Below are 12,781 nucleotides of genomic sequence, written 5' to 3' on the forward strand. Positions count from 1 at the left end.
AAGTTATTCTCGCTATCGCGAGCCTATTTTGAGAGTAAAACCACAGGGAATATGTCAGTATTCTAGATATACAGTATTTGATTCAACATTTTTTGTGTAATATACCGGGTATCTCTTCAGGCATTTTTTAGAGTTTGTCTTGTCTATATGATATAGTGCATGTGATGGATATAATGATATGTTGTAGAAATATGTATATTTGAGCCAAGTTTATTTTTTCCTGAGATACTTATTTTCATTTTTAAAAGAGGGGAGGGAGATAGAGAACAGCAAATGAGCAGGTTGGTCAAGCAGTGTATTACTTTGCTAGCAACAGCTATTTTTGTACCAAGTGTTTGTTCACTCAATCATTATGCTTTTTATGCTTTGTTTTGTTGGAACAGCCCTTGACACAATCACAGAAGCTGACAGCTCACCTGGGGCTGATGTAGCTGTTCCATCCACAAAACCATTCTCCAGGTGGCCAAAGTATGTTGAGTAATCTGGTATTCATTCACGTACAGTACACGTACAGAATTCCACTGTTTGTAAAACTAAGTGCAGTGGACTCCTGTTATAGCGGAGTCCTCGGGACCAGCAGTTTTCTTTTGTTATATCTAAATTTTGTTATAACCGAACAAATAAACAATAAAAATACATAGAGTGGATAATGTTCTGGCATTCATATTTATTTTGTTGTAACCGGAATGACGTAATTACTGTGTTCGTTATAAGGAGTGCATTGTATTGTAAATGATAGTACAAGTATTTGTAGACTTGATTTGAACAGTTTTATACAGATTTGATTACCTGGAAAACACTGTACACACCCGATTGTGAAATTGTGCCCATGCTGAAGGTGTCAGTCTGCTGCCTTATGTGCTCACAAATTTGACATGACTTTTTTTAAATAGGTCCAGCAGAGTCAGAAGAAAGCCTGCAACAACCAGATCACAATCCCTGAAGAATAAAGCACCAAGTTGGGTGAGTGCTCTAAAGCATATGAATTAAAAGTGTACAAGATTTGGCATAATATACAGTGTACCTTCATTTACAAGATACTGCAGAGAAAGTCAACTAACATCAACCAGTTTCCTTGCACAGTTGGCTCTGTTCTAATAATGCTTTAGACAAATAAATCAGTTTCTTTGAATCCAATTCCATCTTTCCTTTTTTTTTTCAAGATGATTTTATGTTCTCATCTTGCTCTTCTGAAAGTGAAGACATGTCTATTTACTTGGCAATCATTGCAATGTTTGTTGAAATGTGAGTGAAATAATGAAACCTTGTTTTGCTTCATTTTATTTTATCAGGCTCCATTTCAATTTCCATTGAAAAGCCAAAGGACAGAGAAAGCCAAGTTCTCACCCATTGTTGCTTCAATGCAATCTTCAGAAATGGAAGATGATTCTGTCATCCTTATGTCAGGTAAAAACTGCAACTCCTGTTACATAATGATAAGATAATGTCTACAAAATACTGCTCAAAACAATCCCGTATCTTGTAGACCCATTTTGCTACCTGCTTTGATCATGTAAGAACTGTGAATATGTCAAGAAATATATCAATATCCACTCATAGTTGCACAGCTTGCACTCAATAATTGTGTTTTTCTTAGCAGATATCTACTGAGTAAAGATAAAAAAATTAAGTTACACAGAAATGCCGTGTGAAGCTTCAATATGACCCCCCCCCCCCCCCCCCCCCGTTTTTGCCATGTTTATTAATGGATTCAGCTTTTGATGATATTGTCTTGCAGACTTCTCTGAAGAGAGCTCAACTCTTTGCAGTGATGATCCAGTGATTACACAGACAGAAACTTGCAATGACTCCTGTGATGACTATTCAGATATAGAGGTTCCAAGAGACCTTCCTGGTAAAAATCTCTTCATACTGCTGTACACGTAAAGTTTGATATTTAAATTTGCACATAGTTTTTGCTTGCTAGCTCTCTTTTTTTTCTTTAATTTGTATCCATTCATAGGCTTGATTCATATGAACAAGTTCTGTTACTTTCATCAAATGTTGTTGATGTAAAGTTAATGCTTCATACCTTTTACCTTGCACCATTGACTATTATTAGACTACCTTTCTCACATAAACTTTATACTGTGTTTGTTTGTGAAGGTATTTGTCAATTAAAGGCCACACTTAACCACTGTGATGCAATGTATTTAAGTGTAATTATTCTTTCTTTCTTTCTTTCATCTAGTTGAAAAGGGGAATTCCAGAACCTCTTCAAACAGGATTTTGAAGTTGTCGCAGGTCTCAAATGTGAAGACTGCTCAAAAACCCAAAGGAAAAAAAGGTGAACATCTTCATTGTTAGGCCCAATGGCTTTGAGAGTTTTCATATTGGAGAATGATCCATGTCAGTATACTAGGAACACATTCAAAGTGAGAGCAGGAAGTTATCACACACTGTGTGTGATAACGTATAAGTGAGAGCAAATCTATTAATAAGAGCATTGTAAAACATCAATGTAGCTCAGACTTTGTCTGAATGTGTCATAATAAGCTGACTGATTTATAGATTGTTGTCTGTGATTCAGTATAATTATGTGACATTCAGTTTGAAGATATTACAGCACATTACTGTCCAAACAGATAACTGGTATCTGTGTAACTGTGGAAAGTAGTTAATGTTAAGTTATGTTTGTTATGTTATCAAGACATGTACCCAATTTCAGGGTTCAAGAAATAGAAAGGCACAGATACTATCAGCATTTCATGATTTCAGCACCCTCTGATTGCCATCTTGCAACATGCACAACAATTGCAGAAGAGTGTATTACTAGGGAAAGCAGAGGAATGACAGAAGATAGGCTCTTATCTCAGATGTTTGTAAAATTATATGTCAGAATCTATGTCACGCCATAACATTTTCACATCAGAAGAAGATAGCATCTCTTACAAAATTGCAAAACATAATCAGAAACATGAATTTATCCAACTTTTCAGTCCAGATTCATGCAATGCAGTTTAAATTCATTTCAGTCTCGGGATGGATTTACGAAGTTGTGTAGATCTCATAAAGTTCAAAGTGGATGAATCAAGGTCAAAGTCAAGGTCAGCTTTGCAGAAACATCAGCAGAAAAATATGCCAAAATTTTTAACCAGTCTTTGTAAACAGATAAGGTAGGTGATAAGCAAACTAAGGCTGACATGCAAGGTTGGGATGAAGCACATGGCAGATTCTGTGATCAGTAGCAAGGGTCATATGGGGAGAGTAAACACAGGAATCTGTGAGTAGATTAGACCCGCACTATGACATATTCTATTACAAGAATGTGACAGGTAGAAGCACTTGTCGATTTATGTTTTCTGCCTCACCGACATTAGTTTTTTGTTGTTTTTTTAATTTCTTCTTCTGCTTCTTGATGCATTCTTTTCTTTTTTTTACTTTTCAAAGGGAAAAGGACATCACGGAAACCTCCACACTCAACTCTCTTGGAGGGAAAGTTATCTGCTCTTGACTTAGACCAGTACGAAATCTCAGAAATACCAGGTAAATAGACGTTGACAAGCCTTTTCATGTGATTTTGTCTTCCATCAAGAATACAATCTGACAATGTGCCAACCGACCTTGACGAATGATTTGAGTTCAAACAACTGAGCTTTTATGTTGTAGCAAGAAAGTTGCAGACTTGAAATTGATGGTATATGTTAGATGATGTCCCATGTGAATGTTCATAAACTTAGTAGTGCTTATATTCCCTTTGATATAGACACACAGGCTATGTTTCAGGGTCTTTGATGTTGTAGTAACTGATTCTAACTTAGCATGTGAATCAGTTGTCAGAACTTTGATGAACGTCAACTTGTATCATCAGGCAATGGTGCTGAAATTCAAGTCAGTGGATCTTCCTCTTCAATGTTTCTGGATGACATTCCATGCAGTGATGACCAGAGAAAACCTGGAAATTCATCCAGACTTGTATCAGGTAATTGCTTCAACATTTAAGTTTTGTTGAGTTATATAAGCATCTTTTGAAGATACCAGCACATGTGCCATGTCTCATGTTACCATAATTCTTTTTCAAGGAATTCACTGAAAGCAACTGATGACAAATAGGTAAATGTTCAAGACAGAGCAAAACAGGCTTTTTAAGAGTTTTCTTGCTTTCTTAACATTAGTGTAGAGCAGTGTAAATATCCACAATCATTGTCTATATAAGGAACAATAACTCTAGCAGTGCATTATGAATGCATATTTTTGTTCGCTTGATTTTCATGTGCAATATGAGAGCATATCCAATGAACACTCGGGCCTAACTCATGCCTAACAATTGGCATACTTTATATCGCTTCTAGTGAAAAAGCCAAGGAAAAGCAAGCAGCCAGTGAACAAGTCCAAAGAACAGACTATCCCCACACGGTCTGTTTATAGCCTTTGTAGTAGTGAGAGTGACACAAGTCTAGAGAGCAAAGCTTCCAAGGCACCAGGTACAGAATTTTCCTTTAAACTAAAAATACCCCTTATGAAGACGATTGGTCTTTAAATGCAGTTCTGTTGTCTCTATGGCAACAACAAATGATGGACACCAGACATGTTTCTCATGCTATGGATGTAAATGTTTGCCACTTTTTAATATCTATCATCTATCTTATTTGTGCAGACAACATGCATACTGAAACTTCTTTGCAGGAATCATATTCTTGGTGAGAAAAGTTGATTATTATTATTTGTCATGATTATTATCTGTTTTTCCTTGCCACTATCATTGTATTTGCTATTGTTAGCAGAGTGATTTGATTTAGTAGTATGAATACAAACTGCATATATGCATATATGCATATGCAGGCAGAAAAAAAAAAGTGTTATTTCCAATGTTCGGTCATGTTTTGTGTTTTATTTTATTCTGTTTTCTTCCTGGGTCAGAGCAAATACTGAGCATAATTGGGCAAAAGGCATCAATACAACCAAGGAATTCAAGGAAATTGCAGTTGCAACACTCTGGTGTGAAAAATTTCTCTGCAAAGGTATGGATATGCAAAGATATGGATATTTGCCCGCCATATTGTAATGCTTCGTAAATGGGCAAGACTTAAACATCACCATGTCTGCACAACTCCTGTACAGTAGCCAGGTTTCAGTACTAGTTTTCTTTCTTTCACAATGCCCTTAAAATAAAATATAATGCATGACATATATTCAATGTCCCCTGCAATTCAAATTTGATTACTGACTGCCAACTGCAGAAAGTCAACGTTTTGCTGTCATGTCTACTTCAAGTAATGAAACCTAGTTTGCACTGTATTTGTAACTACAGCAGAGCTGCCTTGAACAGCAGGTCTGTAGGCCTATGCCTCAGACTAAGACTACCCTTATAGGTAACATGAACGAATAGATAACAAAATTAATAACTGAAAAGGTATGATCTGTGGATATATGTGTAAGATTTTTCTTTGACATGAAGTAACATGGTCTTTGTCATTGTTTTTTTGCATTTAGTAAAATGCAATTTCTGTTTGTGTTTGTGTTTGTGTTTTTGTTTGTGTTGCTGTGACTAGAATGCCAAGAAACAAGTATCCTTCTTACTGGGACCAAAACCAGATGTGATTGACCCAACAAACCCTGCCACAGACATCCCACCTCACAATTATTTACCTCATTTCTCACCTTCAGCAAGTATTCTCAGAAAGGTAAGGATTATAGCAAAAGTTCAGTAGATGTCAGAGGTGTGAATTCCACAAAGAATCAATGAAAATCAATTTTTCATATAAAGTACACATTCCGTCAAATTACATATGTTAAGTGTAATATTATTCCCCCTGCTCTCAGAAAGAAGTAATCAAAGTGCTCCTTCATTATGCTAGAAAAGTGAAAGTGTATGTTGAAATTTCTGTATATTTTCTTTATACATTATAATTGTCAAAAATGATGTCAATAGTCTCCTTATCCAGCAATGACAGCACTGAAACTTTACAACTTCATAATTTTTGAATCGATTGTCTGATTTTCCAAAAACTTTCACTGATGTGTTCTACTAATATTGCTGCTTTTACTCAATCCACATTTATATTTGGGGTTTGGTTTCCTTTAAATCCATGCAGAGCCAACGAGAAGACAAGCAGCTTGGACAGGATGTGAAAACGTCAAGAGCAACTAGTACACCTCAAAAGCCTTCAAGACATTCTAGAAGAATGCGTAGCTGCCATATTATGGACCTTTCTGTGAGTTGCTATCAGCATCAACCATGAAGTATGCAGAGTCCATTCATAAGCAGATAATTATTGTTATGTACTGAAGTGTTAATTTAACATTTCGAGCCTCTCTGATAAAGTTTTCCTGTATTTCTGTCACTGACAATTAGCAAGGGTTTTGGTGAAAGTGTATGTAAACAGCTAAGTGTCAATGGATAATGCATGCTGACTTAAATGAATCAAAGACAATGGAGCATAGACTGTGAGAATATTATTTTGTGCAATGAAATGCAGTGCAGCAACAGTCACCAGGAGATAGAGTTAAAACTGTAATAATCAATTGAACATTGTTATTACAAGCCAACAACCAAAGATTCTACAGTACACTGTAACTGCTGCATGACTTATAGATGATGTGCATAATGTTGTTTAAGTGAGGTATTCTAATGCAACGTCATATTCAGTTGGTAGAAGGTTCAATAGATGCAGACAGTTTTACAGTCTTAAGAAATATTGTTTAAACTAACATTTGTAATTCACTGTTTTCATCCAGTTTGATATCTCAGCTGTATCCTTGCCATCCGACAGTGATCTTGTCATTCCTCCATGTTTTGAGAACAAGGAAAACGGTACCAAAGTACAAGTGCCAGTTCAGGGAAGTGGTACTGATATTGGTGAAACAACTGAACAGTTATTGGATTTTGAGGTAGGTTATATTTCCTCTGTGTTTATTGCATCATTGCTAAAGAGGAATTTTCTGCATTGGAATCTTGATTTCAGTAAAATCAGGAAAAAATAGTCACTTAAGTAGTAAACTGTTCATGATGATCATTTGCCTGGAGTGAAGGTGTTGCATGACTTTAAATATCACTGAGTCAGTACAGCTGAAAATATTGCGTACCCATGATATATAAGAAGCATTACTTTACCAGCTTTTTAGAGCTAGTAGCACTCTTGCATGCTGTGCAGCTTCACTGAGCATTACCCTTTGCTTTCTCCAAGGGTTGCACAAAAACTTTTGGATTTAAGGTATTGTAGATTTTTACTTTTGTCAAATGACTTCCTTATCATATATACAGCTGAACATTAACTTCAAATGCATTGTAGAAGACAGCAACATCTTGAGTTAAATGCTCCTCTCGATTGGACATGTGATATTACAGAATTGTTTGAGAAACTCAACATTCCAAGAGTGTCATTACATGAACTAAGCATATTAAGTATTGCTTTTCCTGATATCAGTCACATGTTTAGACCAGGCCATGATCATAATGTAACATAACTGGCATGTAATTGCTTGTATATGTTGACATATATGCCAGTGAGTAAATGGCATGGTGATTTTCAGGAACACTGTGCTTTCCTTCTAGCCCCTGTGCCTCGAAGCATCTACACACATTGGCACACTGACAGAGCAAAGCCCAGGAAAGGGTGATAGCTGTGGCCTTAAGCGAGGTGAGATGACCCCTACCTCACAGGTCAAGAGGAGCAGCCCTGACGCAGAGACACCATCCAAACGACTTCAAAAGAAATCAAGAATCATTGTAAGTCAAGACAAGTCACATGTTTAGATAGCATTATCTCTTCCTTCCCTTCCCTTTCCTATCCCAAATCATATGGGCATTCAGTAATCGTGACAGCTGTTAAAGGAATGCAGTCAAAGTTCGTCTGATGAATACTGTAATTGTTACATCATACACATGCCACAGATGTCACATCACTGATACTGGTATTTAACCCAAGAGAAAAGGGGTATATGTAAGCTTGTTCTCTTTATTTCGAGGGCAACAGCCCAATCCAGGTGGGGAATAAAGTAAATTTTGGCCCATTAAAGGACAAGATGACCTTAATATACACACGTACATGTGGATTGAGAGAATGCAGCAATATTAGTAGAACACATCAGTGAAAATTTGAGGGAATAGAACAATTCGTTTACAATTTATGAATTTTTGAAGTCTCAGTGCCATTATCACTGGATGAAAAGACTACTACAATTTGTGATGTCACATGCGTAAAACGACATAAAGAAAATATCCTTTGTTTTGACGTAGTGAGTGCGTGGCCTCATACAAATCCTGCTGTCAAGTATGTCCTTGTTCATTTCCTTGTATGTTAGAACCAGGATGCCAAGGTGAGTACACACGAACACAGCAGGAAGTGTCTGCAGTACCAACAGGTCCTGCCAAGTAATCCCATCCCAGAGTGTGTCATTACCATGCTGCCATTCAGTGGATACAAGCAGTCTACTGCCAGACACAGTCAGCCAGTGGCAGTGGCAGCTGCCAAGACAGGTGAACCTTTGGATACTGCCATGCTGGAGAGCTACCCACAAGGCAAAGATTTGTTACATACAATATACTCTGTGATCTGAATGACTATATAGGTGCCAGCCGCATTTCATGAAAATCAACTGACTTTCAGTACATGTACCCGTAAATGGATTAAACAACAGAGAGAGTAATTTTCTTCTTACATAGGACATTTGTGTGTGTGTGTGTGTGTGCATGTGTGAAAGCAATGCAGCAGACAATCAGAAATATGAGCAAAGATAAGATGGGGGGCTACGGTGTTTAAATGTCAGTAAATCAATTGCAGCTTCCTATTGCAACCTTAACATGGCTGTTACGGTTATGTGACCATCTATGCAAACAAGAAAATAAAAAGATTACATTTTGGTGGATTGTGGTAAGTGAATGGCAATTACTACAAAATCTGATGTCATCATCTCTTTATCACAGCCAAATTATGGGATTTCTTGTTAACTAGCATTTCCATCCAGTCAAGCTTTTTAACAATGTCTGATTAAGTTTAAATTTTCAGTAATCAGTTCCTTGAAATTCACTTCTGTCTTTGGCATTTTCAATTAAGATAATATGATTTTTTGTGATGAGTTTTCTGCATCATTATGTGTTGTACTCATGACAGATATCTACATTGTCTTTCTGTCCTGTGTTTACACATTCTGTATACTTGTAGATGTGCTGGAGACTATTCCTGAGACAGTCTTTGTGCCGCCTTCGTCCTCTGTTGGATGTCCAAGCTAGATTCCTGCCAACACAGCTTAAAGGGAACCATCTTGCTAATGAAGACTTAATTATTTATTTTTGCTTAGTTAGCACATGCCAGTAAAATATCTATAGCATGGCTATGATTTCTCTGAAGAGAAAAACCAAAGAAATAATTCATGTCGTTTACATATTTATCAAGTACATGTACATAATGTCTGTGCATGACCACTGTCTATTCATGTAGTTTAATGATCCAGTATGTTCAGTGCTTACTGCTTCTTAATCATCTGGTCCACTATGTTGATAGAAAGAAAGCATCAGCCATCTGCACGTACATGTATGTAGAGTGGGCATAGACTAGATAGAGTAGCTGTGTTATCACACACACGGTGATTGCGACTGGGTGCATGCAGGGGCCATCCAGGAATGTATCTCTTTATGCACATCCATTGCATCAAATAATCTATCGTATAGAATATCAGCCCAGCAATAGATTACCCAAATGTCTTCTTTTAGAGGAGTCGATCAGTAGGAAGTTTTGAGATAAGAATAGTGAAACCGTGTGTTTATGAGTCACGTGTATATGTCACATAGCAAACACAAAGTCCATGCCCAGTGGTACCCTTTAACTTGTAATGATCACTAACCTGAGCAATGAACAACTCGTCTATTTCTTGTATACATTGTTTACTGTAAATTGAGATCCCTCTTGATGTGAATGCCCAAGGGCATGGTGAAGAAGGTGTGTTAGAGCCTAAAGACGTGAATAATCTTATTTCACATAACATGCATAAGGGCTTACTAAACAATTCATTCACAACTTTATGGTACACCTTGCAATTTGAAATTTAAAAAAAAAAACCTAAACACCCTGCCCACCACATGCTCACACACACGTACCCTCACAAGGAATTACATGAAAATGACAATAAGCTGAGATATATTACAGTGGTTCTATTTGTCTTTTGCATGGTGCCACTATATTATGAGTACCATTGAATGGTGTGATTACAGGGTGTTTGACTTGGTTTTCTGCTGACCAATGAGTTCACTCCTTGCCATCCGTAGCCTACTTGTACAAAATGGAGTGTCGGGTCTCTGTAATTATGCAGACATCAACCCTAATACAGTGTCAAAATGAGTAAAAGTGAGTTCAGGTATTATTTGTGTAAATATTGTTCATTGAATATTACATGTAGATATCTTATCCTGAGTATATATAATATTCCATTTTTGTAAGTTGAAGTTATATCTACTATTGATGCAGTGGCAGGGTCTGTTAAAAGATATACATTGTACGATGTATGTTCATTCACTTTGTATTTTCACTTTGATTTTGAATATGAGATATGAAAAATATGTTTGTACTCTGTACTAATACATATGTACATGTACTTCACTACAAATATGCAATTTGTATTAATTTGCTCATTCAGTTGACTGAATGAAGAGCAACCATCCTTTATGAACAGCACATTTAACATTCCAGAGGAATATTTGAATTATACATGGAACTGTACAATGTAAAATGAATGTCTGTTGCCAGATTGATAAGATTTGTGCAATCACAGATATGCCTTATGGTGTTCAGTTATGGACACAAACTCACAATCTTTGAGAGACTTCTTTTACATTCCCAGCAATTACATTGTATTGGGGCAAGTGAAATTCATTGCTTTTCAGTCTGCTTCTTCAGTATCTACGGGTATGTATTAATTACATATGATATGAGACATAAGTTATTGCAACTCAATCCCAAAGGTTATCGAAAGTGTGATTTTGTACGATTCATGCATCATTGGAAATAAATACAGAAATAGATCTATATATGAGATTATTTATATAAGGAAAGAAAGTTCATTATAGAATTTGCATTTGTATTTTTCTTCATTGTACTCTTATTTGCAATATTTGTGTTGGTTTTGTTGTTCTTTTTTCATTCAACGAAAAAAATTGATTTAAAAAAATGCCATTTCTAGAGGAATACAAAATAAACTAGCTTATAGTTTGTACAAAGTAGTGAATGTGCGGAATCGTACATATAGCAATAAGACATTGAATGAAGTAAGTCTATTTTCCTTCATTTGACCACGTTTAGTTTTATTCCTTTGAATGTGGTACACATAATTGATTTCCTCTGAATGAATTCTGTAACTTGTATGACTGGAATATTTGATGGAGGAGGTACAGGTGTACATATGATGTATATTATACTGTAGTACAGGACCAAAGACACTGCAAATTGATGTTATTCTCATACTGTACTTGTATCTGTTAGAGTGACACTACATGTACGTGATTATTAAATACAACATACAGATTGCATAATGATACATGCTGCTGCGGTTGCACAAAGCAATAAATACCATGCTTCCAGAAACTTATCAAACATACAACTATGTTGCATTATATTCACTGCGGTGGTGGTGTGACTTGATTCTTTCCTATCGAGAAGAAATGTACTGAGCACTACTAACAGGTTGCAGCTGGCAGTTTGGAAACTTGTGATTCTGATTCATTTTCTTTCCATTGTTTGGCATTCATAATACATGTATAGATTCTGGAATGTTCACAAACATTATGTTGCATTTCCCCATCCCCATCCTCAGAGTAACTGGATTTTTCACGCAACTTCAACTTCCCGTCTAATGAGCCTGAAATGTCAAATTCCTACATTTCTGTATGTAATTCTGAAAGTGTGTGTAATTGTTTCTGGCTTGAGAGAACTGATTGTAAGGACATGGAGGTACTGTATACGCTATATATTTCGCGGGGGTTTTATTTTCGCGAATTTCGCGAGTCGGGAGCTATTCGCGAAATTAACAACACGCGAAAATATTACCTTCCAAAATGACTCCCTTGCCTTGATGATACGAACATTTCAGTACTAGTATACCATGCCATGGCTTACCGAACAGACCATGCTGGCTATGAGCTTGTTTACGTACATATACTTAGTAGCACATCCACGTCTACTTACGAATACTGTAGAGAGCCAATCCATCATCGCAAGGGGACCACTCGTCAGAAATCTAGCGCGATGGACGTGACCACTTCAAAAATGTTGAATTCTAACTTACTAGTTCGCAGAGTTTGGTAAGTTTTTTTCATGCAGTGTATAACTAGTATCATTCTTATTTGCTAGTAAGTTGAAAATTTACACTTTCTTTGCCACTTCATATTTTCTCTGGTCCTCCAATCGCGAATTTAACCCCTCGCGAAAATGTGTGACAGCGGCAATTCGCGAAAATTTATGTACGCGAAAATTATAGCGTATACAGTAGTCTGATATAACCAGAGCTTGTCTGTCATACATTTCCATCATTACTCTACAGAGTCTTTAACCATCTGTATTACAAACATACAACAAATATCTGGAAGTAGTTTTTTAATATGTCAACCTATATACACCATGGAAAGAAAAAAACATATTACATGACAAAACATAAAGCTCACACATAAATTGAGATATCCAAAGTAACAGGTCAACACTTTACAAACCCCTGGTGCACATATGGTGAAGGTGCTACAGTATGAACATCACAAATTTTTACAGGAAATGGTGGGGGGTTTTTTTTTGTGTGTGTGTGTTTTCAAACTGAAGTTTTCTTTGGGGGTTGACGATTCCTTCTCCCCCAACCATAT

Source organism: Diadema antillarum, unplaced genomic scaffold, assembly GCF_040938485.1.
Source record: "Diadema antillarum isolate AM-2024a unplaced genomic scaffold, OU_Dant_1.0 scf00000036, whole genome shotgun sequence".
NCBI lineage: Eukaryota > Metazoa > Echinodermata > Echinoidea > Diadematoida > Diadematidae > Diadema > Diadema antillarum.